The following is a 26,084-nucleotide window of genomic DNA, read 5'->3' as shown; positions in this document are numbered from 1 at the left end:
GATCTCTTTTTAGCTAAGTTTTCCGTTTTTCTTAAAAAAAAAAAAAAAAGAAACCCTCGTTTTACCTTTTCTACATTGTGCCCTACGAGGAATTGTGAGGAGAATTTAATTGGCGGCGCCGGCACCAGCGGAAGGTACATTTTCGTTACTTTTGCCAAATTAGCGTTATTTGATGAAGTATTCCTACCTCCGTTACTCGGCATCTTTTAAAACCTGCACGAGTCTGTCTTGTTTCACTGGAGCGTGCCAGGAGCGTGCCTGCCATTGTTAGCGCACGGAGATTCCTCTAGCCACACGTCACACGCAACGTGTTGCCGGGGTGATAAACAAACGCGTTCCTGCTTCTTAACGCGTAGCCCAGTCACCTAGCAACCGCGTGTTTGCCGATGCAACGCGTCTGTTTCTCGGCCATTTGTGAGACGCGCTGAAGACTTTTCTAAGTAAACCGCGCTGAAGATTTTCCTGAGGAAAACGTGCTGAAGACTCTCCTAATAACCTTATGGGCACGATTTCACTTGTTTTTTCTTCAGATTGAGGCAAGTCATATATTTGTTTGATGCAGTTTGACCTTGGATATATTGATTACAGTTTCACTTTTTGACGTACATATCTGGCTGAAGCAGTTGGAAATCAAGTCCAACAGTTGAACTTACCGCTTTGTGATTCAAGCTTAAAACCCCATGTGGAAATAGCTGTACGCAGTGCACAGCAATGAAGTTGTTAGAAGTACTCCAGTGAAGTAAAGCGGAGAAGTATCCCAGTGAAACAAAACTTACATGGCACCTTAAGGGAAGTTGTGGAATCCCTTTGTTGTTATTTTAACTCTTTATTTTAGATTGTTGTGTTAGCTTATTTAGTTAACTTGTTGTTTTAGTTTGTTTAGTTGTTTTCTTTCAGCATGTCGTCTTCTACGAGTGGTATGAATCAACCTCCCCAGTTTTTAAGTGAGCAGGGTGAACCTATCTTACCATGGAAGAAATGGAAACCTATTTTTGACTCTTACTTACTTGCAATTGGCGGAGAGATGTTTTCTGCTGTCAGGAAACAGGCTGTTTTGTTAAACAACCTTGGAATCGAAGGAAGAAATATTTATGACAGTCTAGATCCGATACCTATTGGCAGAGGTGCTGGTGAACCTTCGGATGTATTTGAAATGAGTGTTCTTCTCCTTAAAAATCATTTTGGTGCACGCATTAACGTTGTCATGGAGAGGCATACGTTTTTCATGCGTGTTCAAGCTAAAAGTGAGAGAGTCGGGAACTACGTTACAGCACTCAAATCCCTTGCACAGACTTGTGAATTTGAACTTTTAACTGACTCTCTCATTCGTGATCAACTCGTTCGCTGCACAAATGATCTCAAAATCCAAGAGAAATTGCTGTCAAAAAATCCCAATTTAAAAGAGGCTATACTTATTGTTGAGAGTGTTGAACATACCTCTACTTGGGTCAAGGAGATCAGGAAGGGGCCTTCTCAGAATGATCCTGTTTCCAGTGTCGGTCTTGAGCATCGACAAATTCTCCAAACTGAGTGTAATGTTGTTGTGGTTAGTAAAACTTCTCCCAAACAAGAGAAAACCACGGTTAAGACTGAAAAACCTAGAAAAAGCTATACTGGTAATAGTTTTAACAGAGAGAATAAATTTAGATGTCCCAGATGTGGAAGTGAGAAACATGGACCGAATTATCCGAATTGTTTTGCTAAAAGTACTGTTTGTAGAAATTGTGGGAGGAAGGGTCATTATGCAAGGATGTGCAAAAGTAACAAGGTCAATAGTATTGATGATGATGAAGCCTATTCCCAGGATTCCATTCATTGCATTACGGATGATGTTATCAATGGTGTGAATCAAGTTGATGACGATATAGTAGTTATGCCCTCTTGTGACATTCAAATTGCCAACAAAGTTGTTCCCGTGCTAGCTGACTCTGGTTCTCTGTTCACCCTTATCAGCGATAAATTTTGGTTTGCAAATTTTGACGGAGACAAGATTAAACTTATAGCTTCTGATATCAATCCAGTAGGGTATGCTAAACAGAAGATTGAGGTATTGGGATATTCCATCCAAACCATTGCATTCAAAGGCAGGGAAACTGTTGGTAAGGTTTATATTGCTAAGAGGGGAGATAATCTCCTGGGTTGGCGTCACCAAAGAAATCTGGGGATCACGTTGAATCCCAATGCTCCCGAGCAGGTTATGTTGGTATCTGTTGTGGGTGATTTTTCAGATGTTCTTGAGAAATTCCCTGAAGTTTTTACTGATGATCTGGGATTACTCAAAGGGTTCAAACACAGGATAATTTTGAAAGGTAGTGCTAAGCTTGTGGTGCATAAGGTTAGGAAGGTGCCCAACCTCATGTTGCAACCCCTGCAAGTTGAGATTGACAGGTTATTGAAACTTGGTGTTGTCGAGGAGATAGAATCCTCGGAATGGCTTGCGCCGATTGTTTTGGCACCTAAGGACAAGGGCACCAAAATTAGGATGTGTGTGGACCTCAGGAGTTTAAACAGTTCTATTTGGGTGGACAGGCAGCCTTTGCCTAATATTAATGAGATTTTGACCAAGGTAGGTGGTGCTACTCTGTTTAGCATTATGGATTTGTCAGCAGCTTACCACCAGGTTCTTTTGAATGAGGAGTCAAGACATTTGACTTCCTTTGTTACTCCCATCGGTGCATATAGGTTCATTAGGATGCCTTTTGGCTTAGCCAGCGCTGCTGCCTGTTTTCAGAGAATCATGAAAAATGTTCTTTCTGGTATTGACTGTGTCCTCTTTTTCCAGGATGACATTTTGGTCCACGGTGTTGACGTTAGCAGACATGATGTTACCCTTTTTGCTGTTTTGTCTAGACTCAAGGATGCCGGTCTGACTCTTAAACGAGAGAAATGCAAATTCAGGGTTAAGTCTGTGTCTTATTTGGGGCACAATATATCTGGGGAGGGTATCAGTCCTAAGATTGATCTTGCAGAGGCCATTCTTCAAGCTCAACCTCCTTCTAATAAGGATCATGTAAAGTCTTTTAATGGGTTATTGGAGTATTACTCCAAGTTTATTCCAAATTTTGCTAGCGTTATGCAACCTATCAGACTTCTCCTTAAGAAGGGTGCGGTTTTTGATTGGAATAAAGAGTGTTCCATTGCTTTTAACACAGTCAAGTTGGAGATTGCTAAGATGCCTACTTTAGGGCATTTTGATGTGCGAAAAAAGACCATTTTATCCACCGATGCCAGCTTACGTGGTTTGGGGGCTGTGTTGGCTCAGCTCGTGGATGGTTCGGAAAAAGTTATTGGTTTCGCGTCACGTTCCTTGAAGGGTGCAGAGGAGCGTTATTCGGTCATTGAGCGCGAAGCTTTAGCTTGCTTTTGGGCCATCAAACACTTCAGATTTTATCTGTGGGGCCTACCGTTTGTAGTAAGATCTGACCACAAACCTCTGGTGCAGTTGTTCTCGTGTAGGAATGTCGAATGTACTACCCCCAGAATTAAGAGATGGGTTGAAGGTCTCATGGAGTACAATTTTTGTGTTGAGTATTTACCTGGTCCCAAGAATGTTCCCACTGATTTTCTTTCTAGGTTGCCGGTTGATAAGTTGGCCACGTATGATCCAGATGCTCCCACTGTTTCATGGGTGAGAGAGTCTGCTTTAAATGAAGTAGAATGGAAAGGCTGTTTTCCTGATGATCCAGCTAGGGATTTTATCTTAGAAGCTACGGTCAATGGTTGGCCTGCTTTGAAAGAAGTTCCTGATTCTGCCAAAGGTTTTTGGAATGTTAAGGACGAGTTGAACATCGTTCTGGGTGAATTATTTAGGGGTGACAGACTAATTCCCCCTTCTGGTATGAGGGAAAAGATAATCAACCTAGCCCATGAGGGACATCTAGGTCGTAGCCTCACCAAAGCAAGGGTGAGAGAATCCTATTGGTGGCCCGAGTTAGACCGTGAAGTTGAATCTGTTGTCAAAGACTGCCACATTTGTGCTGGTAATGATAAATCAAGGAAGGTGAGCACCGCACCTCTTTCTCCTGTTGCCATTCCTGAACGACCTTGGTCCAAGGTGGCCATTGATATAGTTGGACCCTTTGTGAACCTCGGACTTTCTGAGAGATTTGTTGTTGTCCTTGTAGATTACACTTCTAAGTGGTTGTCTGCTGCCTGCATGGGAACTGTTTTAAGTAGGAATATCATTGAGTTTCTTAAGGATGCTTTTACCTGTGAAGGGGTTCCGGACACCTTGGTTTCCGATAATGGTGTCCAGTTCACCTCTCAGGAAATGTCTGATTTTCTTAAAGATCTCTCCATCACCCATCATAGGACTGCCCTCTATTCTCCACAGGCGAACGGTTTGGTGGAAAGTATGAATAGATTGATTAGAGCGTGTGCCCAGACCGCCTTGGAGAGAGGACTTCCTCTAAAACCCATTCTCAGAGAAAAATTGTGGGCGCACAGGAATGCTCCCAATAGTGTGACTGGTATTTCACCTTTCGAGAAACTCAGGGGCCGTGTCGCTGGTTCAAAGCTCAATCCCTTGTGGTTGTCTATTAAAGATAGAGGCGCTGTACTCAACGATTCTAGGTTAAGTAATTACCAGGATGGATACAAGCGCAGGTATGATGTATTGAACGGTGCGAGAGATCCTTTTTGGAAAGTAGGTGATCTTGTTTTTATCAAAAAGGGTCTTTGGTCCCCAAAGGGTGAGTCTAAGTTCTTTGGGCCTAGGCGCATTGTGAAAGTTATGAAGAATGTGGTTATGCTTGCGGGGGGAGATGTTTGGAGCATGTCACGTTTGTCGAGGTGTGTGGAGGGGGGTCATGGTGTTATGGAACCTGAACCTGCTCCCGTGACTTTAGCTCCTGGTAAATGTATTGGGAAGGAACAGGTTTGCCCAGGTCCATCATCTCCTCAAGATGGGTGTGCTTCGTCCCGTGGGACAAACCCTAGAATCAGGAGACCACCTTTGTATCTCCAAGATTACCATTCTGGTTAATTTTCCTTTTTTCAGGTTTCCTGTTCACTCTTTTTTTTTGTTTCATTTTTTCCTTTTATTTTATTATTATTATAAGGGAGATGTGTTGTATCTATGTCTTTAAATATGTACATTCTTTCTAGAGAATGCAGCCATGTCACCCTGGAATTCCTTATGCCTGTCAGTTGTTCTCCAGGTCCTTGATGTGGATGACTTGCCTCCCTGTTGGGCTAATAAACTCCTTTTATCCTGCTTCCTGAGTATTGCATCTTTACAATAGTACTCCCCCCTGTGCACCCCCCACCCTCCAGAACCCCTGGGGGCCCAAAGTGATTTCCGCCTGCCTTTCCGTGGCGGCGTCTCTGCCATAATGCTAATACGTATGGGAGACACCGCCACCATGTTAGCAGCTACTCTTCGCCGGGCGGAAAACCGGCAGATGGTCTTTCCATCCGCTGGGCTCCCCCCGCCATGGTAATATGGCGGGGGGAGAATTTAGTGTGGGGGGAGGTTTTCTGGCGATCCGCCGGCAATCATAATGGACCCCCTAGAGTCCAAATACATAATCAGGCTTTGCATAAATAATCCGAAGGGGATGAACATTGATGAAGAACTTTATGTTCACCTGTAAACAGATCAAATACCTACCTAAGGTTGCACGTAAGGAAAGATATTGGGAAATGGTGGGGCTAAACAGTGACAGAGCGAGCGACAGTCCACGCTGACTGGGAGGTTTTTACTAGCTGAACCTTGGCCCCATCTTGAATCTTACTGGGATATTATAACCTCTTAATACATTGCACACCATGCTATTATTTTATATTGTGCATCCAATATGATTCAGTGGTTTTATCATTGATAAGATTTTCAATTTTTTACTCTGATGATATGACAAATTATTATCATTTGAATATATTGATCTGAAGGACTAATTCTTCTGATAAAGTTTATATTTTAAGCTGCGCTTGCTTTTATGACAAAACTGTCGAAATAAAGCTTTTTGAATTGATATACATCTAAAACCTACTGACAGTCGCCAGTAGGTAGTTATAGTTAGGACCTAGTTTCCATAGAAAAGGCGTTTTTGGATTTGCCAATAACTTTGGCGCCGTTTGACGAATCTTCCCGTAATTTTCAAAATGAATGGGGTGTTCACGTCAGCTACTGTTGTAAAAATGTTAAGAGATCTGTCAAGCGGGGGGCGAGGAAAAGGAGGGTCCCAAAAAGCTTTTTCTCCATGTTAATTGTGTATAGGAAACTGTTGATGCAGCTTTAGCCTGACCTGCTGAACGGAATTACACAAAATTTGGCAGAAAGGTAGCTCTTGGTCCAGAGTAATACAAAACTAAATGGGCAACCCAAACTAGCCTTGAGGGCTTGGGCAAAGTGAAATGATAAGGTAAAGATGCCTTCAAGGGATTTATTCAAGTGTTTAGTTTAAATTATTTGTATAATTAAATTGCAAGGCCATATGTATGATTTCCTTGATTGGTAATTAATTCCAGCAATTTGACAGCTCAGTGCAATAGTGTGTAAGAATCACAAATAGAAACATTAATTGTCATGCATAACATAAATACAGAAAAAATGGATCAAAGACCGGTGTATATAGAAAAATATTCACTTTTTAGGTCTCGCTCTCGAGACCTATTGTCGCCGAGTTGCCTCTCAAGGGAGACAGACCGTGCACGAGCCGACCAGGGTCTGTGGACGCGCTTACGCAGGCCGGCCGAAGGCCCGCACACACACACGCGCAGACACACACACACGCAGACACACACGCGCAGACAAACACACGCACAGACACACACACACACGTGCCAAGCCCCCCAACCTCCACTTACCGCATCAGCGGCCTCAGCCACCACTCCTGACTTCTGCTGCCACCGCTCCTCTGGGCCATCCACTCCGTGGGCGCGGGCTTCTCGCAAAGACGGAAGTCCCGCCCCACGACAGCCGTGAGCGTGCACATCCCGAAACCGGAAGTTCGGGAGCGTGCACGCTCACGGCTTGTTATTTCATTTAATGGCCGCTCCCACACCTTGACTAGAGCTGCTTTAGAGGTCACTTTATTTTTGTCGTGTAACCCTCCCGTTGTTCGTTTAACCCTCCGACCTTGCTGGTTATCAGGGGCCTATGCCTTGTGTTCAGAAAGGCTTCCGCCAACCAGTAAAACCCTGTGAGTTGTTTATAGATTTATTTGCTTTTTTTTATATAGCGCCAGCTCGATCAGCAGATATTGGAGCGCTTTACATGCATACATTAGAAAGAACACATCCATTTTTGGTCGGTGCGGGGAGATGGATCTATTCATGACGTAGGAGTGGGCGGAGTCAAGGCTGCTCTTGGTACTTCTCAGTGGTTGGTTTATGGGTCAGTGAATGAACCTACCCGGGGGCATTCTTCGTGGTGCGCCGCTCTTACTGGGCAGCAAGATCTCCCCGCAGTGGTGATGTTTGGCGCAAACATGTCCATGGACCTGGCACGAGCCTGGCTTGTCTAGAGTGCTCGAGGCGCCAAACGAGACAACCGGTAGGTATTCTTTGCACGGATCACCCGTGTGCACTTCATGGATCTGCGTGGGGTGCTCCTTAACCTGGAAACACTGATCACTCCCTAACTAGTGATGGTGAAAGACGCCAGGTTTCTTTGACAGGATTTGCTCTTGTGGATAAGGCCGTAAGATTTAGCAGGGAGGAGAGAAGCGTTACGTTTCTCATGATTCACTGTAACATCTGTTGTATTTTACTTTCCGTACTCCACGAACTGGCAGTAATTGAGTTCAGCCTGGGGCCAACTAATGTTTCTGCCTTCTTGCACTTCTACGGGGTGTGAACCCCAGAGGCTGGGTCCCTGTTTCTGCGTTTGGGAGACTGCTGCTATAGCAGGCCCATTCTCCGCAATGCCATCTGTGCGAAACGTTTCTCCTCCTAGAGGTTTATTTGATAACCTGATGTATTCTGGGTGTTGTAGTTGGTTTGACTAATTGTACATCTGCAAACTCTGATATGTAACACAGTCTGACTGGAATCGGAGAGCTATGACAAGGAGTAAGGTGCAAATTCTAGTGTCTTATTATTAGAATTTGCTTGTGATGTGTTATTTATGAAGTTGTTTTTGTTGCAAACATTTGCATGCTGCCTTAGATGGCAATCATTTTGTATCATCTTCAAAAGTTTAATGGCTATTACATGTTTGTAAAAATAATTCAATAAAATACACTGGCTCGTAAGTGCCAGACCTCTTGGCTTTGACATATTTGCCTGCTTTATAGAGAGGAAACCAACCCAAATGGCTGTTAATTTTGGGCGGGTGTTTGGCAGGGTGGAGATAAATGGGCCTTGATCTCCCGGGAGGGGGGAGAGGCTGCTCATAGATTTGATCTTGGTGGCTTGAGCTGGACCTCCCTGGGATTTTGGCCTTTTGAAGTCTGATGGGATACTTGCCCTTAAAGAGTGGGGCAAAGGTGACATGGGGTTGTTTAGCTTGTATTTGCGGACAACCCGTTGTATAATGAGCTGGTAGTTTCAGGGCGCTTCTGGCCATCATCTTTTTTAAGAGGCATTGTTGCAGGAGTAGATAGGCCGCGTACACCTGAGGCTTTCGTAAGGTGTTAGTTACACACATGATTTTCATGCTTATTGACCTGTGAACAGCTAAGTAAAGTAATCCACAAAACACTTTTTTCACCCTGAGCCAGCGCGAGCCACACTGATGAGCACAAGACAGGCTTAAGATGATGCTGCAGTAGTGGAGCATGTGCTAAGTAAAAATATCTTAATATTTGCCGCAGCCGAAGAGCTTCGACCTACTGTCCTGTAATTCATGAGGGGGTGTCCGTAACCTCTCTGTTATACTTCCATTGTGTTTTTAAAAATGTTCGCAAGGTTCATAGTTTGCTTTGCATCTGTAGTATGTTTTCAGAGCCTTTTATTTGAACCAAGAGCATCCATGACCCCCTACAGCTGGTGATCACTTGGATAATATTCACTGTATAGAATTTACAAAAAATCATTTTTCTAGGGGCGCAGGGCCACTTTACTAGCTTAAAGTAGCATTCCCACCATGTGTAGTGTTTGTTGGAGTTGCAGATTCTGAAACAGTTGTTTCCATTGACTGGATGCTTGGATGGGTTAATGCAAATGCAAAAGACCATAATCGTGGTTTAAAAAGCTTTTCCTATGGGCAACCACTCACCAAAATTGTAAGAGTAGTGGAAGTAAAATCATGCTGTTTTTGAGGAACGGATGGCATCAAAGGTTTGACCATTGGACCACCCTTCGGTGATTTAGATTTGCTTCTGAAGCATGTAGTTGAAGGAGCTAAGCCACTGCCTTTGTGACTCCTGGGTGCAGAAGTAGCAGTTGGAGCGCAAGACATACCAAACTGCAAGCAGCTGCTCCCCCTAGTTAACTTTTAATTGACGTGCATGGGTCTGCCATTAATATTTTTTAAGCATAAAAAAACTCTTGACTTGTGATTGCTAGAGCTATGTTGCGGTTTAGCCTTTTTCCAAAGCCTTGCCTTCACGCACCTACTCCTCAGAATAGAAGCAAGCATGGCAACATTCTAAGCAAGCATGGCTAAATTCCAAGCAAGCATGGATGTGCAAAAATCTCCTTCAGAGAGCCGTTTTCCCGTTTATAGTTAATTGCTTGGGATGCACATATTTTTCTGTTAACAAAAAGTTCCCACCAGTGGCACCAAATTGATGCGATGTCCAGTCATGGACAATAATTTTTGCTCGGGAGGAGAAATAAGGATTAATTCATTGTGGAAGGCCAGAGCCTGGTTCTACAGTGCAATAAAGCATTGCCCACCAGTCTGATACTCCCTACCCAGGGTTACCCAGGCAAGCATCTAGACCGAACATATTTGACGTGGTTTTGAATTTCTTGATAGGGAAGCCCAGCCCCCTGTAGCCCAAACTTTCTATTAAATTCTGGAGTGTGCTTTCATCCTCTATACAACAATAAGAACACAAGCCACTAAAATCTATGTCCTAGGTTCTTAATGGATGGACACCTCCCTTTCCAGAATTTATATAAATGTACCACATGGTATGACTAGTATATGCCTGCGAGTTGGGCTATTTTATCATAACATGGTGTGGACCATCTCTGCTTTAATCCATCAGATATTTTAGTCAGATCCTACTTAGCTGGGATATCCCTTTTTAGGTCTCGCGCCTGCATTGCAGTGCGCAGCATTGCTCATGCAGCGAGAGACCTCTTGTACGGTGTTTGAAAATGGACCTAGCAATCGCACACGCCTGTGCGTGTGCTTTTCCTTTTGGCCCATGCTATTGGCCTTTTTTATGAAAGACAGCACGCAATTGGCCAAAGGCGAGCGCATTGCTCCACCCATGGCCTATTGGTGTCTATTACGCGCACCGGCCGTTATGTGGTTTCAATGATCGTGCCCAGACACAGCGCGATAATTGAAACCACAGGTCTCACTGTGGCACGCGCTCGCGCATCACTCGCGGGTGTTTTTCTTTTTTTGGCTCCATTTCACAGGGAAGCAACTAAATGAAAGAAGGAAAGAGAGGTGGGCATATATATTTTTAATTTCTAGTTCATATTTTGTGACGGGACAATTTGATATTCATCGCAACGCGCACTCAACTCTACTGCATTAAAAACAGGCTTTATATGTTCTTCGTTAAAAATGTGTCTGTTATGTGGCAAACAAAGTTTTTTGTTGTTTTTTGGGTATGTAGGCGCTTTGAGAACGCCGCATTACGCCGCTTGTGTGCACATATAAAAACTATCGCTAGTGCACATGCAACATATGCATATATCATACATGGAGCCTGGCAGTCCCAGGTTGCTTCCAGGGATCGCTGAAGGCTGGCACTGTGCTGCCCCAGGCTGCCCTGGCGGGGTGTGTCGGCAGCTCCAGAGAGCCTTTTGAAATCTCGCAGGACGAGTTCCTTGGAGGCCGGGTGCATTCTTCGGCGGTGTCTGAAAGGGAGGTTTTCGGCATGTACTGGGGGCCCCTTCGGGGGGCGGGCAATGCCCACAGGCAGCAACAACACAGGAATCTCATGGACTTGGCTTCAGTGAAAGGGGCATTCCTGCGCGAGGGCTGTGGTGCCAGCCAAGGTCAGTGTTTGGCTGTGTGTCTGGGCGCAGTGGTGCCAGCCGAGACCGCCCGTGCCTGGACACACACTGCAGGGCCCCATGCTGCGGTTCCAGCCAAGACCACCTGCACCCGTGCCTGGGCACACACTGCTAGACCCCATGCTATGGTACCAGCTTAGACCCCTAACTCTGCCCATACTTGGGCACACACTGACGAACCTCAGTCTGTGGTGCCAGCCGAGACCACTAACCCTGCCCGTTCCTGGCACACACGGAGGGACCTCAGACAGTCTGTGGTGCCAGCAGGGCTCACTCACTGACACTGTGCCCCTGCTTGGGCCTGACTGCGGGACCTCAGGCTGTGGCATCTGTAGAAACAGCTAAAAATGTGCGAGAAAAGCTCAACTTTCCCAGGCTGTGGCACCAAAGGGGAGGCAGATCCTCGCCATGTTTGCGCAGAAGCTTCAGGCCCTTGTGCTGTGGTGCCAGGAGAGAGAGCCCCGTGCTGAGCTGTTTTTCTCATAGTGTGGGGATGAGCAAAAGGACAGTAAACTATCCCTAGGCCCCCTCATGCTGTAGTGCCACCAGAGGTAGATTAAACTCTCTGTTTGGGTACAGGCCGCAGCTGATCATGCTGTGGTACCAGCGGAGGGACAATACTCTCTCAGCATGGGCACAGGCTGCAGCTCCTCCTGCTGTGGTACCAGCGGATGGACAGTACTCTCTCAGCATGGGCACAAGCTGCAGCGCCTCGTGCTGTGGTGCCAGGGGATGGACAGTATTCTCTCAGCATGGGCACAGACTGCAGCTCCTCAGGCTGTTGTGCCAGGAGAGGTAGAGTAATCTCTCCTCTTTGGCACAGAGTGAGGCTTCTCATGCTGTGGTATCAGTGCTTTAAGTGTAAATATAGATGAGGCATTCACTATACAGTGCCTGTTTGCTCTTTAGAAGAGCCATTACTCTCCAGTTGCATGTATTGCACCAGGGCTGAGAAGTGCAGGTACTCTCCCCTTCAAGTGAAAAAAGTAAGTTTGTTGCCACGTATGCAAGTATTTGGCACGCTAAAGACATTTACTGTGACGTCTATATTTCAAATATATCTAATATTTCTTAAGAAGCGCCGAAAAGTATCTTAGCGGGTGAAACGCGCAGTGTTGAGGGGTGATCGTGCAAGGTTGATTTGTGTGTTACATTGTATAGCGCTACAACCAAGGAACCGGCATTCAATCGATTGCTCGCTGGCAACATATCTAGTAGCTTAAACAATGTGAGCTGGCTTTTAATCTTCTCCCTTCCTCCCTTCTAACATACTTTTCACATCTCTAACGCTCAGAAGCAGTCAGTCCATGGAGAATTAGCGCTATACCGATAAATAAATACACGTGAATGCAGCCTTCAGGTCTCAAGACCGAATCATGGAAGTGTCACTTCAGGTTTCTTTTTTTCTGAGATCATTAACGCCCTCAGCCTCTATGAACAGATACATCTTAACTCTGCAGCAGTGGCACTGCTCACTGCCTTTAAGATAACTTCTAAAACACTCGTTATAGTTCTTTCAAAGTCTCATAATTTGAAAATGGAAGCATTTTCAATACTCTATATGCAACTATGCCATAGTTGCTGCTTATTTATCTTATGCAGCTAACAACCATTGGCAAAGCCAATAGTCCTGGCTTGTTGTAGGTGTAATGTTACTTGCTGTAGTATCTGGAGGCAAGGATAGAAACAGCAAAATGCCCGACGGGCGGCACACTATGATAAGCACAGATTTTTTGCGTGGGTATATTTAAGCCACACCCTTAACTACATCGACCACGCCCCAGAGACCCTCCACAGTTTTTTCATCCCACTTAAAGCACTGTGTCAAGCTCTCCAATACTTTTGGGTCGCGTTCACGCTATATAAAACTGCAAAAAAAATATGAAATGTGCATATACACTGCTTGCTGACAAGGCCTGGCTTCTAAGTGCTGTATTAGCAGATGCCGCATCTGAGATGCGGCTTTTTACACCAATCATTTGTACGGCGGAAGTGAAAGGCTGAGCCAGCCGTGGCAGAGCCTGAGGCCTGTACTATAAGCGTACAGCACTGCAGCATGTGCACAAACCCCCTGAAGGTCCTTACTCCATGTCAGTATGTTAGTATGGGGACTAAAAAAGAAAGCATTTGCAATGCAATAGGTCTCGCATTACTGAATGTTTGAGCTATTGGTGTTGCATTATTGTTAGCAATGCCAATAGCTCAAACTTTAATAATGCGAGACCTATTGCATTGCAAATGCTTGTTATCTTAATTGGTCAAGTTAGGGCACTTTAAAAAAAATATATAAACAATGTGAGAAGTAGCAGTATAAATTTGAAGCCTTCACTGTAACAATTGTCAACACCTTTCTTCTTAATAAGAATTAAAACAAATTTCAGAAGAAAAAGCGTAGGTATCAAATTGCTGGAATTAATTACCAATCAAGGAAATCGTACATCAGCCTTGCAATTTAATTATACAAATAATTTAAACTAAACACTTGAATAAATTCCTTGAAGGCATCTTTACCTTATCATTTCTCTTGGTCCAGAGAGCAAGTTTTTTGTTGAATGGTGTAAATCTTTTCAGGAGTTCCTGAGAAATGTGAACATTTATCAGATATACAACTGTGGCAGCAGTGTATCCGCGAACCCTCCCGATCTCCTGCCTGAGATCTGATTGGCTGCCAACATTTCAGACCAGGAGAAGTTGACAACCATCCTGTGACTTGGTTGAACCGAGTCACAGGAAAAAGAATTTGGTGGGATTCACGGTGGATCTGCGAATCCGGCAGAATTATTTTTTTAACTAGAGTGAAGGCTCCTGCGCTTTGTTTACTATAGGCCACCATGTGGGCCAGGTCCAGGGCTCAATAACAACTAGAGATGTGGGGTCGCATGGGGGACCACCACCTCCCTGGGGATATTTATAATTAGAATGCGTGGCGGGGCTCAAACCCCCCCACGCAGCACCTGGGACCGCGACCTCCCCTGGGTTAATGCTTTGAAGTGTGGGGGACCACGCAGCCACTTCCCAAGGGCTGTTTTTAATTAGAATGCATGGGGGACTCCAGCCCCCCCCCACAGCCCTGGCAACCACCACCCCGGGTCTATATACACATAATACGTGGGGCTCCAGCCCTCCCACGCATCCCCAGGGACTACCACCTCCCCGGGGCTAGTATAGTAAAAAGCGGGGTGGCCACGCGCCCCCCAGCTTCCCCGTGGACCACCACCTCCCAGGGTTTTTTACAAAATGGGAAGAGGGCCACTTGGCGCTCTGCTGGTGGGGCGATGACGTCCCCTTGTGTCCTGAGGGCCTCAGATCTAAAGTGAACTTCATCCCCCAAGAAGCAGTGTGCCAGGGGGCCCGTTTGCAGAGTGATTGAGAGAGGTGCATTGCCTCTGACCACCTCCCAGCAGTCGAGCTGTGTGGGGCTTATTGGAGGTAACAGGAGGGCTAGTTAGCCCACAGGGACCCTCTGCATTAATGGAGACTTCATCCCCCAACCATGAGTGTGCCAGAAGGTGGGTTTTTAGACTGGTGGAGAAAGGGGGCGTGGCCTGCTATCAGAACTCCGCAATCCTGCTGTATAGGACTTACTGCAGGTTATAGGAGGGGTAGTTGGCCCACAAGGCTGTCCTTGGGGACCAACTACCCCTCCTGTTACCTCCAGTAAGTCCCACAGTGGGATTGCTCAGATGTCTTCAGAGGCCACACCTCCCTTTCTCCACCACACTGCAAACATGAAGCCCTCCTGGAACCCCCTGTAAGTCCTACGTTGCGGTATTCCTGAGAGCAGATCAGAGGCCCAGCCCCCTTTCTCCACCACTCTGCAAACGTGACTCTGCAAACATGACTGCTAGTTAAAAAACCTTAAAAATTCACTAAAAAAGCAAAGGTTATAGTTAGCAAATAGATTTGTTTTTTAAACTTAGAAATTCACTAAAAAAAACAAAGGTTATAGGGATGTTATACTTTGCAAATAGAATTTAAAAAACCTTAGAAATTCACTAAAAAAACAAAGGTTTCCGGGACGTTATAGTGATGCTGACATTTCACTCATTCAAAACCAGTGAAAATTCAGCCGTTATAGTTACCTGAGTTAATTATAACCTGCGCCCCCGTAATGCACTGCTTTTGACCTCACATATTACATCACTCATGACTTGCTCAGTGACATCACTGATGACATCTCAAATGATATCAGTGATGACATCACCCACATCATCTCTGACACACCCACTCACACCCTATAGAAACGTTTAAACACCCACTACCACTCCCACACAACCATTCACAAACCCTTTGACAGAGCCGTACCAGTACTTACACAGCCACTCACCAATTTATAGAACTACACACAAATCCACTTTCTCACCGATACTGCCACTCATCACCCACCCAGTCACCAATGCAGCCATTGACATATCAACTCATATACTCATACAAGCACTCACACAGAGAGTGAGTTACCCATGGAACTACTCACACACCTATACACTGACCCGTACAGTCAATCATACAAGTTCATACTAACCCAAACAGTTACATATACATACACTTACTTGCTCGTACAAATAGTAACACATACTCATTCACCGATATAGTCACTGACAGAAGTATGTACTCATCCATTTAGTCACTCTTACATTCAATCACTCACACATAAAGTTCAATCACCTATACTGCCTTTCACATACACAGTTACTGACCCATAATGACACAAGCACTCAATCACCGACACAGTCATGGAGACACTCACTTACCCATACAGCTTCTCACAGATGCACTCACTACCCAATGCAAGCACTGCCTCGCCCACTCACTCATCCATACAGGCAGTCACACACCTCCTCTCCCACACACACAGACACCCAGACAACCATAGAGATAGTCATCCAATCAATCACCAATATAGCCATTCACATACTCACTAACGCACTCATACACCCACTTAAGCATCCATTGACAGGCAGATACATTCAGACAACTAGTCACTCATCAATACATTCATGAGACACCTAATCACTCACTTATGCAGTTAGTCACTCACCCACTCAGTCTTCCAGTCACTCTTACACCCACTGATTCACCTATACACCTAGGTATATATATTTAACATGAAACACAAGGAGTACCAGGCTGTTCCTGATGGGGGTGGGGTTTTTGTGTTGGTGGTACCCGTGCGTCGTGGAATAACGCGTGGGTATCCAATATGTTGGATATTATGGCCTCACACACCCTTGCAGGTGTCATGCTTCATCATCGGCATTGCTCCTCGTTGGGTAAAAGATCTCCGCCAAAGAGCACCGCAATTGAGGAAGTGGTTCCAGCTGACACATGGCGGGGAGTATTTAAGCCTGAGCACACAGAGGGTGAACATCCACGGAGATCCGATGCATATCAAGTAGGTGCTGACGCAGGGACCGAGCTTCTCCCAAGTAAGTGGGGACTGTCAGGACTTGATGACTTTTGAGGCCATGGGAGATCCTCTATTTGATCTCGAGGCTACTTCACTCACCTTTCTGTATGTCTCCTCTTTAACTTAATAGAAGGCGTTTCTAAGCTGACCCCAATGCCGGATACTCATGAAGCTTTGCTCTGATAATCTCAAGAGTAAGCATTTATAATCTTTTAACTGTCCGCCACCAATTCGGAAGTATGGCGTGATTCCGCTATTGATTATATGCACATATAACTTTTACCGCCGACCAACTACCACGTCACAGTCCATACCGCACCACTATTTTAGCATTATCGCTACTACACGGACACAACTGCATTTAAGCACATAAGATACATGTGCATCCTGTAATGTTAATTTCCATTCATTTTGTGTTTGTTTGTATTGTTTTATGTACTTACTTTTTACAGGTACAAAGCACAGAGGGAAGCACCCATAGCGGGTCACTTACACTCAATTCCTGACCCTGCCTTTTTTTAAATCACTTCAAAAACACTTCACACATTCATAGGTCCTGAAGAAAGCCAGCTCATTACCGAGGCCTGGCTGAAACATATTGACCACACAGGATGTGGGAGACCATAGATAACAGCACAGCATATCCATTGCTTTGTTTTTAACACTGCCAAGAGCCCGCTAATAAAATTACCTAGTATAGGAATTGGGACCCGAGGACAGTTTTTAATTCACACTCACACGCTATCTCTGCACACTAATTCATCACGAAAACAGCTCCGCTGTAAACAGGCGTTGAAGCACACCTGGGACATATTCAGTGTCACCGGGTGGAGTCCGATGATGAAGTATGCCGCCAACTAGGTTGGTGGGTGAGGGCTTTCAAAAGAAATAATATTTCTTTCTTCCGTACAAACACACTATCTTTATGCCCTTTGAGGCTAGTTCCCATTGATAATACAAAAATGAACCACTCCAGTGGGCTACAAACGGGGAGAGGGGTCGCTTTGTATTAGGCAAAGAAGGAGAATGGAAGGGGATTAGGCGTGAAAGAGTTAAAATAAAATATCTGAATAGCAGCAAGCAACATTTTCATTAAGTGGTATGATGGGAAACATGTTATAGGATGAACTGATATGCATCCTATGTTGAATTATAATGTTGTTTCCTTTTTTCACTAGGATTGAATGATGTATGAAGGTTGTAAGCTAACAGGATAGATATACCCTACAAATCACCAATGTATCTTGTCAGATATCTCAGCATATTGCATTAATCAATTCTTTGTCCTTGTAGCGATCCAAAGGATGTTTTGTTCCACCTTGCATGATGATACGTGATTCCAATCTCCCTAAGTGCTTTTCTCTGTTGTCCCCACATCTCAACAGTTCTACCCTGTCAATGGCAAAAAATATAAAGTGATCAGGATTACTATTGTTATGTTCATGGAAATGCAATTCAGCAAGTGCTGTAGGAGTCCTTCATGTATAGAACTGGTACCTCTACTAGTTTTGTATAACTGTGAACTGCTAAATTACGAATTTGTTATAGATCGACTGAATCACAAACAAATGGCTGTATCAAGAGGAACAGAGCAGTCTATTTCCTCTTTTGATGTTATGTTTACACATACGTTTTTTAAGTTCATTGAGCACATTATTCTGAAGGAGGAAATACCAAAATGTGCTATGGATTAAGGGCTTTATTATGAGTTTGGCGATTTGATGGACCGCCAAACTCACCGTGGCAGTGTGGCTGCTGCCTCACCAGTGGTCCGACCGCCCTATAAAAAGTAGGACGGTCCGACCGCCATGGGACCGCTGCTTTTGGTGTTGTAGCGGTCTTCAGACCGCAATATGCATATTACGAGTTGTTTTTCCACCACAGTTTTCATGGCAGTGAACCCACCATGAACACTGTGGTGGAGAGGAAACCTGCTGCCTCTGCACCAGGGGATGCATGTGGGGGGGACATGGTCTGCCCCCCTGTTTGCATGCACTGTCAGTTCCTGCAGGGCATGGTCTTGACCATCCAAGACCTCCATGAACTTGCTTTGACATTCTCATTGCGTTGCCTTTTCTATAGGCAACGCCAACGAACCGCCCGCCAGTAACAATTTATTTTGATCTGGCGGGTAGTGTGCACACAGGTTTGGTAGTGCCGGAGACTGAGCTGCACACAGAAGAACTACTTTCAATAGCTGGAGAGCTACCAGTAGCTCACAAGCTACTCATTGGAGAAACCTGCTCTAAGGCCATAGTATATGGTGCAGAAATACACCCATGGCATGAAAAGTTAACTCATAACCACCAAAAGACGCTGCAAGGCTTTTCTTGAAGGAGCGGGGTCCTTTACTTTTCGCTATCTACCTGAGTGTTGTTTATGCTAGGTGACCGCCTAATCTACAAATTTTAAGATAATGGATGACGCGGTCTGACCCACGTAATGTGCCATGGTTAATCATCGCCCACCTCATCCCACCATGGTAAGATGGTACTACTAGAGTGGACTGAACCTCATGATTGTTGAAGGAGTTGTTAAGATCTAGTAATGTTCTGGCTAATGTTTTGGTGATTCAGTAATAATCTAAAAATACTTTAAGGTATACCATAAAGATGACCTTTATTAGGTGATACCTTAGGCATTAATAAGAATACTATAAAGTATAATTAATGGATGCTATTGGGTAAAATGTCCCTGGCATCCCTAAGATATGCCAACATGTTTCTGCCTCTTTTTAGTCATCTACTGGTCTCTGGCATTCTTCAGGGCTCTAGAGTGTGTGTAAAGAATCAAAGGCAAGCTCCTACCTTCCCTCTCCTGTTTGTTTATAGTATAACATCCTTTTTTGGTTATTCCTGCATTTCCTGGTCTGAGCAGGGGTGGCAACATTTGTTTAGGAGATGTGCCCATATTTTACCTATCCAGCCCCGCTCCTCAGCCGAACTGTGGACAAAAGAAGGTTTGTCTCTAGAACAAAAAAAGTGGATGACTACTTCATGAAAAAACAACTAGACGATTAAGACCTTACACAACGCAACAGTTTATGAAAACAATCTTTAACCTGCTTCAAAAACATTTTTGACACCTCAATCAATGTGCTTTTTAAGGCAAGCTGATCGTTGCATCTGTGAGTGATCACACCAGCATGGATCTTCAAAAACATCTTATTCACCATATTTGCCACTTTTGTAGCAAGGAAGATACTAAACAACTATATAGATTTGTGCACCTTCCACTCAGTGCCGAAGACCTCCATCATTATACCACTCATCAAACAAAGAACTTCTACCAATTTCACGCAGCCTGCTACATGCCAGTCTTAGCTGGTCCATTCCTATGTGAGTCGTTGAAGGAGACACCTTCTCTCGATCTCCAGCTTTGCTGAATTTTGCTGCAGTAATCGAGTATCCACTCAGACAAAGGCAAGAAATCTGCCTTGATGTAAGTTGGGATGAAATTGACAGTGGCCAAAAACAGAGTGGCAGGACTACTAGTGATTTTAACACTGTTCACCACCAGTGCCGGCCTGTTTGATACTTTGGATTTTTCCCGGGACACTGGAGGTTAATTAGGAGCTGCTTTCAGAGCGGAGGGAGCTCAATGACCCAACCATGCTCCCATGGACCCATTCTAGTCATGGCCTCCGGTAATGTGGGCTGGTTTGAACATTTTTGTTAAGGCTGATTTTACTTATATTCTGTCCCTGTCCACTAGCAGACTTTACTTCTGAGAACAGAAAAGCTTGGCATTCGCGGAAGTATTCCAATCTAAAGCTACTCCTATCTCCAAGCTTTATAAAGTATATAATGACACTACTTCAATTCAGTTTATCTCCCCTCACCACACAATGTGACAATTCAATTGTCTTCTTTCTCTCATTCACAGTGTACCTCACTCCTTTATCAGACTTGATCAGGTCACAGCTTGATGGCACACATATTATTCTAGCACAAGGAAATCATAAGAACCTAGAATTGTTTATACTTATTGAACCATTCTGTGCTGTTGATAAATGGATACTGATCAAGCATGTAAAACACAATTCTTTCAAAACGGAGTTCACAACCTGTGAACTAGAAACACAATCAGCAACCTCAAATAAGGTACAATTCTAAGGGATGGTCAAGTGGCAGTAAATGCTTATAAAGAATACAACACCAAGATTCCTGCAGAACCTTTAGGCCAACATCACCCTCATGATGTCATAGGTAGATACTGTAAATGAACATAATCTAAGGGCACCCCTTGCAATTTGCAAAGGCAGCTCCTGCATTCCACTCACTACCTTTATTCGGATCACTGAAATAATATCGAGTTCAAAAATATAGACTTACAGAAATATTGAGGATGAAATATCGAATACAAAAATATCGAATTCCTATCTACAAACAGGTAGGTACAAAAATATCTAATAAAAAATATCGTTTAAAAAAATATAGTTAGTCAAAATATCGAATTTTTGTAAATGTCTTAAAAGTAATTTAAAATAAATTAAATATTAAAAATAATTAACTAAAACATACTTAAAAATACTTAAATAATTTAAGTTATAAAAAAAATGCAATTTTATTTTTTAAAACATATATATATATTAACATAATATTAATAAAAAACATACAATATTTTTACCGTAGGATAGCGGGAGGGTAACATTTACTATTCCCACTCCAGAGAGTGCAACAGTAGGGAAAGCGTTGGATAGCGTAGAGGTAAAAATTACTATTCCCACACCAGTGAGTGCAACAGTAGGGAAAGTGTTGGATAGCGTAGGGGTAAAAATTACTATTCCCACTCCAATTAATGCAACAGTAGGCAAAGCGTTGGATAGCGGGAGGGTAAAAATGACTATTCCCACTGCAGAGAGTGCAACAGTAGAGAAAAAGTTGAATAGCGTAGGGTTAAAAACTTACTATTCCCACTCCAGTGAGCTTAACGGTAGGAAAAGTACAACCCGCTACATAACTAAAACACAACGTTCGCGGGAGTCCACTCCACAACTTCCCAAAGTTTCCTGGTGATCGGATGAATGCTGTTTTAATTCTATTTATTTATTCGAGTGCTTCTGAATATACAATTTTTAGTTTTTTCGTCTTGTGCGTACATCAGTATTCAAAAGATTATGAGGGCCCTGGGGGGCCGATATTTAAAACATTTTTATGCCAGAAACCTTTGCGGGAGTGTACTCAACAACTTCCCAAAGTTTCATGGCGATCGGATGAATGGTGTTTTAATTCTATTTATTTATTCGAGTGCCTGTGGATACGCGATTTGTTGTTTTTCCGTCTGGTGCGTACATCAGTATTCGAAAGATTATGAGGGCACTGGGGGGGCCGATATTTTAAAAAAAATTATGCCAGAAACCTTTGCGGGAGTGTACTCAACAACTTCTCAAAGTTTCATGGCGATCGGATGAATGGTGTAGTAATGCATAAAGGACAAACAGACAGACAGACAGACAGACAAACATTCGTTTTTATACATATATAGATAATTAAATTACTTTCCACCCTATTCCCCTATAAACCTACAACCCGCTACAGAATTAAATTACGCAAAAATTAAATAACATAAAATTCATTACTTAAAATAAATTACAAAAAAATATACACTTTTCACACATATACTAACATAAAAAACACCTTAAAAAATTCGATATTATTAAAAATTCAATATATTCTAATAACTTATATTATATACTTTGATATTTTGACTTTCTATATTTATAAAAATCGATATTACATTACTTACCTTAAATTCGATATTTTTGTTGACTATATTCTGTCCATTCGATATTTTGTCCATTCTATATTTTGAAGTCGATATTTATGTAAGTCGATATTTTTAACTCGATATTTTGTGTAGTTACCCTGTATTCAGATGGTCCTCCTTCAACACTCGTACACAGGGCCATTGAAAGATAGAATGTGTTATTCCTCCCTGCTAAATCCCATTGCAACCCAGTGAGCATGCCATTTCATGTGAAAACTGACAACTCATCTAACAATCTCCTTCTATAAGAAGAGCAACTGAGAACATCATTTTCAGTACATATGATTCCACTTTGGACTCTTAAAAAATCAAGGTAAGAAGCATCCAATACGATATGAAGTTCTAGAAGAAAGTACAGACTGGGCTAATCCAACCTAATGATCTAGAACCAAACTGTGGGCGGGGCTCTACAAAAACAAAATAACTTCTCAGCTAATTTCCCGGAAAGACAAGTCTGAAATGGTGTATTACCTTGGCATATTTTAAATGGCACATCTTATAAAGTAGACATATATATAATTTCTGGGTAGTCCCTACAAGGCATGCTATCCCACCAACCTATAACCAGTGCAAACTATGAGTTTATTTTTAGTACCCAAGGGTTACCAATAAAACACTTGTATCCTGACAGGAAATAACCTGGACATGTCATGAGATGTACTTCTACACTCTACAGTAGCCACTACTTATAACTCCCAAATTAATCTATTTTGAAAGAGGTCTTCTATCTCTCACACCTATTTAAAACTTTATAGGCTCTATTAGCTCTCTTGCTAACACACAACCCCAAAATACTTACACATAGAGCAACACCTTTACAACTAAGACCCAATTCCAACGGTGTAGCATGCTACCCAACCAATAAAAACTCCGATGCTGACCAGAGAACTGGGCTTGGTTAGAAGGGCGTTAAATTGCTGTGTGAACTAATATGATGTAGCACAGGTTTCTCCAACAACTAGCTCATGAGCTACTGGTAGCTATCCAGCTACCTGAAAGTAGCTCTCCTGTGTGCAGCTCAGCCTACTAAATTGGGAACTTTAGCTAGGTTGAATTATGTATATCAACATTGAAAGTCTTTATCCAAGATGAAAATCTGTAAATTTTCAGAACACAAACTGATGTTTGGAAGAAAAGGGTTGCATTTCTAAAATTAGATTTAAAGTCCATATTTGGGTGCTAAATCATGCAGTGTTGGGGAGACTTATAACTAATATTAATACCTTGGTAGCTATGGCATTGGAGCTGGAGCTGTTATGTATTACCCATGTTGACACAACCTTTATTACATTACTGCTGGCAACCCTGCCTGGTGCCCTGAGGTGATCACTGCTGGCAATCTTGCATATTGTAGCCACTAATATCATCTGTTTGATGTGGTTACTATCCTACCACTGGTAATATTATTAGTTTGGGATGATTTCCAATGAACATAAGTAGCTCCTACTAAAGAAAAGGTAGGAGACCCATTATGTAGTGTGTGAATGACCAGAGTGGAGCTCTTATCCTGTCATGGGTCACAGTGAAAAGTATTGTAGTGGTTGAGAGGAAGAGTGAGCAAACACACAGAGTTTATAGTAATCATTTGTTGTGAATTATTCTGCAGATCACTATAGAATACTCTCTAGACATAACTGAATATCCCATCCAAGTCCAGTGCTGGATACTCCACTTAAGACAATTGCTCTGTATAATCCCTGGTGCAACAAGTGACGGACAGGTGCAGAACATGCGGGGATGGACCCACAATGTATCACGTTACTCTCCTTCATCTCTGTCTTGATGCCATTATCGAACTGTGATTGAGCTACATATGACCATAAAACATTAATAGTAGATGATGATAGTAATGTTGTGAAGAGCAGCGTTGTCCAACACTGGTCAAGGAGGCCGGTCCATGTCACATTTTCCACACACTTACCAAACTTGCAAATGATTGCTTTTTAGGTGTTCATTGAATTCGAATGCATCCTGCACGAATGTTCCGAAAATCGACCTGTGATTGTTCCTTATGTCCCAACGTTCTGCAAACCTTTTCAAAGGGTGTGACCATAAACAATGAGATGCACGCCGCAGGGTTCATATATTTGACCCCTAGCCTGCCATTTGCCATGAGTTGAAATCCATAATTCAGTGGAATTAGGTTTCTATCAATCAAATGAATAATTGCTAGTATGTCGTGGTTCATGTGAATGATGGGCTTTGAATTTAAAGCTGCTTGTGCAATGACAATAATAACATTTATACAAATATATAATATATACAACATTCTCTCTCTCTACTTTCAATTAAAGCACGGCACTTAATATAAACCTAAGCATGTTTTTTTTCGAAATTTAGAAAAGAAAATATGTTGTTCTGACTTACAGGCATACATTACTGGTGATAAATACTAAATCATATCTATTTTCACAGGTACCAGAAAGAACTAGAGATGGATGACTGCTGTTTGAGGATTATTGAGTTCGATGATGACTTAATTTATGTTGAAGGTAAGCTCATTTTTTCCCCATCTGTGTGTGGTCTCTGTGGCGAAGCTGTGGTTTATTGAGGCTTTTAGGGATCAATTTAAGGCTTATGAAAGAAAGCGTATTTGTGCGTATAAAGCAGGCTTACAATAGTTTGGATTCTTAACCTCTTCGGTGCTCAGGCCCGGGGCCGTCCGACGTCACGGTAGGCGTGTGCTAAGGAAGGCCGGGGGCTGTCCGAATCCTGCACACTTATTAATTCTCCCGCACAGCGGGAGAATTTACGGAGCGCCGAAGGGGTTAAATTGTCTTCTCTTGCAGAGTCAATCCTGTGAAGCTGGTTTTATGCTTGTAAACTGATCTATCCATACAAAGGTTTTAATGGAAGTAAATTTATCCTATGGGTGTGCAGCAGTGCTTTAAATGGGGGAAAAAAAGTGCAGGTACCCATCAGATCGAGCTGGGGCGTGGCAAGGAGGCGGGGCTAGAGGCGGGGCTAAAGGTGGGTCTAATGAAAAACATTTGAAGGGCGCAAGAATTTGTTTGGTTGCGAATGATGACAAATTGCTTCCCTTCACAATTTATTGTTGATTCCCTTGCGTGTATTAAGTTGTACTAGTTGATAGACTTGGAAGGTAACTATCAGGTTTCCCTTTTTGTCAGAGGCACCTTTATATTAAACAAAACATTATAAGGTGCAGAGACTTGTTTTACTGAAAAGTAATTAAAGGAAAAAAGACTAGATCCTAAAATGCAACTCTGACTTGCATCGGGTGGAAGGAAGCCATCAGTTGTCTTGCTGGTGATCCTGTGAAAAGCAAGTTATCTGGGGTCTCACAACAGAGAAATAATATTTCCCCTTTCATTCACTTTCTGGATTCTGTGCCACCCAACAAAACTTAGCTCAAAATTCTGAGGGGTTAGTAAAGGGATGGAGGCACATATAACCATGTCCATATGAGCACGGTGTCACTGATGATGGCGGTCAGCAGGCCTGCTGTAGCCACTGTTTCTGATATGGGAGGCACCCTGTACCCACATGTGGTTGATGCGAAAAGCTTTCCTTAGGCCTGCTCCTTCTCCTCAAGTCCAAGGCTTGGCTTCCTACCTTGGGTGCTTTAGGTTTCCTGGTGCTCCCACTCCTACTGTGTGGCTCACTTTTTTCATGAATACCAAATACAGCCAGCTGGTGTGTCAACTGGTGATGACCAGTCTGGTGCTCCTCATAGTGCAGTGCACCCCTACAGATTCCTAAGCTGCTGTAGTGGAAATTGGGAGGGGCATTGGGAGGGGCAGACATTTGGCACTATCCGTTCATATCTCTGTACTGCTCACAGCTGTACACTTATGAA

The 26,084-nt window shown here is 43.3% G+C and overlaps 1 long non-coding RNA gene across 1 annotated transcript in view; it reads left to right on the top strand.

The window, feature by feature from the left end:
- LOC144824908 (uncharacterized) overlaps nt 1-24,756 on the top strand; it is a 78,954-nt gene extending 54,198 nt beyond the window's left edge. The window contains exon 2 of the long non-coding RNA XR_013609172.1: nt 24,680-24,756. This is a non-coding gene — a long non-coding RNA (uncharacterized LOC144824908). The remainder of the gene's footprint in view (nt 1-24,679) is intronic.
- Nucleotides 24,757-26,084: the final 1,328 nt, after the last annotated feature.

Source organism: Lissotriton helveticus, chromosome 3_1 (assembly GCF_964261635.1).
Source record: "Lissotriton helveticus chromosome 3_1, aLisHel1.1, whole genome shotgun sequence".
Lineage (NCBI taxonomy): Eukaryota > Metazoa > Chordata > Amphibia > Caudata > Salamandridae > Lissotriton > Lissotriton helveticus.
Note: the sequence above shows the minus strand (reverse complement) of the source record. Positions and strands in the feature narration are given on the sequence as shown.